General features: G+C 50.9%; 1 protein-coding gene across 1 annotated transcript in view; it reads left to right on the top strand.

Moving 5' to 3' along the window:
* KBTBD13 (kelch repeat and BTB domain containing 13) overlaps positions 1–2,737 on the top strand; it is a 60,701-nt gene that overhangs the window by 7,205 nt on the left and 50,759 nt on the right. The window lies entirely within an intron of this gene.

Genomic DNA, 2,737 nt, shown 5'->3' with positions numbered 1-2,737 from the left:
GTAAAAGGGGTCTTTTATTGGGTGGCAAGGTACAAACGTCTAGTCTGACCCCTCTCTTTTCACAGGGGAGGAATATGAGGTCAAGGGGGACAGAGTATTTGCCTGAGGGCATATAGCAGGCAGTGTGAGCTAAATTCCTGAGCTAAATTCTACATTTCTAGAATCCTCTTCTCCTCATACCATGCTGATCTCTTGTGTTGTCTGCCAGGACACCCAAGAGGGAGGTTCCCCACAATGACCCATTAGCCTGCCGACTTGGATTCCATACTTCTATTCTTATTTTGTCCAGTAAAACTCACTCCTATTATGTCCTGTTCTCTTAGCATCTTGCTTTGATTCAGTAAGGAGAGACAAAGAAGTCGGTGATATTTGGGTACCTGGGCCCTTCAAAGCCTCTCACACACAATCTCTCTCTCTCTCTCTCTCTCTCTCTCTCTCTCTCTTTCACTCACACACACACACACACACACACACACACACACACACACACACAGAGTTTCGCCAATTCTAAGAGTGGCCCAAGGCCATTGGCTCAGTATGCTTCTCTTTTGGGGTAACTTATTTTCATTCTAACTGGGGCTTTCTAATGATGTGCCTAACTCCAAAGTGCTGGTTAGCAGAGAGAATTCCAGGTGCTCAGAGAGGGTGCTAGCACTGGTTTGGGATGGAAATAAGGGAATGAAGGTCTTGTGGGGCATCCTCTGCAGAGAGACCCAGGGCCTGCCTGTCAGCCAGCTGGTTTGGGAGCCAAATGTTGGCTGAGAGTGACTGCTGTTTAACCTTGGGTAAGTTCCTTAATTTTTCTGAAGTTGAGGGCTCTCAACTCTACACAGAGCTAATTCCTACGCCACAGGGTTAATACACATGTGAAATGAGAGTTTACCCATCAGCATGTGATCTTCCTCTCCGTGCTCCTTTCTCTTCTTCACACTTTGAGCACTTGCTGTGAGGAGGGCATAGGCCTGGTGAGTGGAGCACAGCCTTGCAGTTGGTACTTAGTGCTCAGAACCATTAAGCCCAGGCCTCAGCTTCAGGGGGTCATGGGTTCCTATTCCAGCTGCATCACTTATGGCTGGGTGATCTTGGGCAAATGGTTTCTTTATAGAATGGAGATGATGGCAGTACTCACCTTATGTAGTCATTGTGCAGATTATGTGAAGCAACTGCTGTTGTGAGGCCAAAGAGGTGGCTTGGGGCCTAAGTGTGGGACCCTTGAATGCCTGGCAGGAGAACCTGAGCTTTCTTCTACAGGAATGGGGAGCCATGGCACATTTCTGAGGCAGTGAGTGCAGTAGACAGAGGTGCTCAGTGCCCCTGGAAGCTGCCCAATGGGAGCACCAGCTGGAGTAGGAAGGGGGGAGTGTGAGGTCAGGGGACTCATTTCCCAGCTCCCTCTCTGTGTGGCTGTCTTGTGCTTTTTCTTCCACTGACCCAATCACAGGACTTGACATGTGGCCCTTTCTGTGCAGTCCTCTCAGTCTCCGGCTTGGGGTGGCCACTCCTTCAGGTCTAGGAGTGGTGAGAGCCCGGCTGTCTCTTGCAGTTCCTGGAGTGGCCCTTCACTCTTTGTAAATGGCCTCATTCCTCAACTTTCCCTGAGGACCTGATTTGAGTTGTCATCTCTTTCCTGGCTGGAGCTTGCTGGATGTGTGCCCTGTCCCTTCTGGCCATCTCTATGGGCATGTGTCACTGAGTGGCTAGGCTTGGGCACAATAAAGGATACTGGACTATGTCCATCTCATGCCTTGGCCTGATTACTCGGTGATGGGAACCAGAGGAATGTCTTCTGGGCAAGGGCAGTGCCTCCGTGACTGTGACCGGCAGCTGGGGCCTTACCTCCCAAAACACTTGAATTTGAGGGGAAAAAATTGACCTTTAGAAGCTCTTTGAAGATTGGCTGGGAATGGAAACAGAACCAGAGGCGTGAGCTCCAGAGTACACAGCTTCTGCCATCCCTTTCCAGGTGAGGGACCAGGCAGAACTGCAGCACCAGCCCTGAGGCAGAGCCTGGCTCTATATTGCCCTGGCCAGACGGCCAGACCTGACCTTCACCAACTTTAACCAAGAGGTCCTCAGGCTCCCCAGTGAGAGCTCTGGAGACCCTTGCTTCAGGTTTAGCCTTGTCACCCATTTGCTGGGTGACTTTGGGCTGGTTACATCCCCTCTCTGAGTTGCTTTGTGTCTGTCGTTGAAGATGAGAAGACATCTGTCTGATGTCCATATTTGCTATGGGACCAGGTGAGGGCCCCATTGTGACGGGAGCCAGTGAGGTAGCAGGGATGTTTCAGCTGCTAGCTCAGATTTTCTGGATTCTAATTCAGTTCTAGCACTTTCTAGAATGTGTGACCTTGGGCAATTTAACCTCTTGGGATCTCAGATGGGCTTCTGTCAGTGAGCATGTCAGTGAGCATACGTGTGCCTAAACTCAAAGGGCTGTTGGGAGGATAATATAGCACACCGAAAGAGCTTAGAACAAACAGTGCTGGGCCCACAATGTCAATAAACCAGAAGAATCTTGACCCTCAGGCAAGGGCAGTTGGTCTGGAGAAGGTGATTAGGTAGCAATGGAGGGAGCCCTAAGGAGGGGTTGGGGCCTGCCATTCCTCCTGTTAGGATACTTACTGTCTCCAGAATGTAACCCTGATCTGGCACTGTTGTAGGGACCTGGAGCAATGCTCCCTCTGGTGGAGGTGGGAGGGAGGGGTGTGTGAGGTGCAGGGGCAGGGCCCTGTCCTCT

Source organism: Spermophilus citellus (genome assembly GCF_964194105.1).
Source record: "Spermophilus citellus genome assembly, chromosome: 4".
NCBI lineage: Eukaryota > Metazoa > Chordata > Mammalia > Rodentia > Sciuridae > Spermophilus > Spermophilus citellus.
The sequence above is the reverse complement of the archived record's forward strand: the minus strand, read 5'-3'. Positions and strand labels throughout refer to the sequence as shown.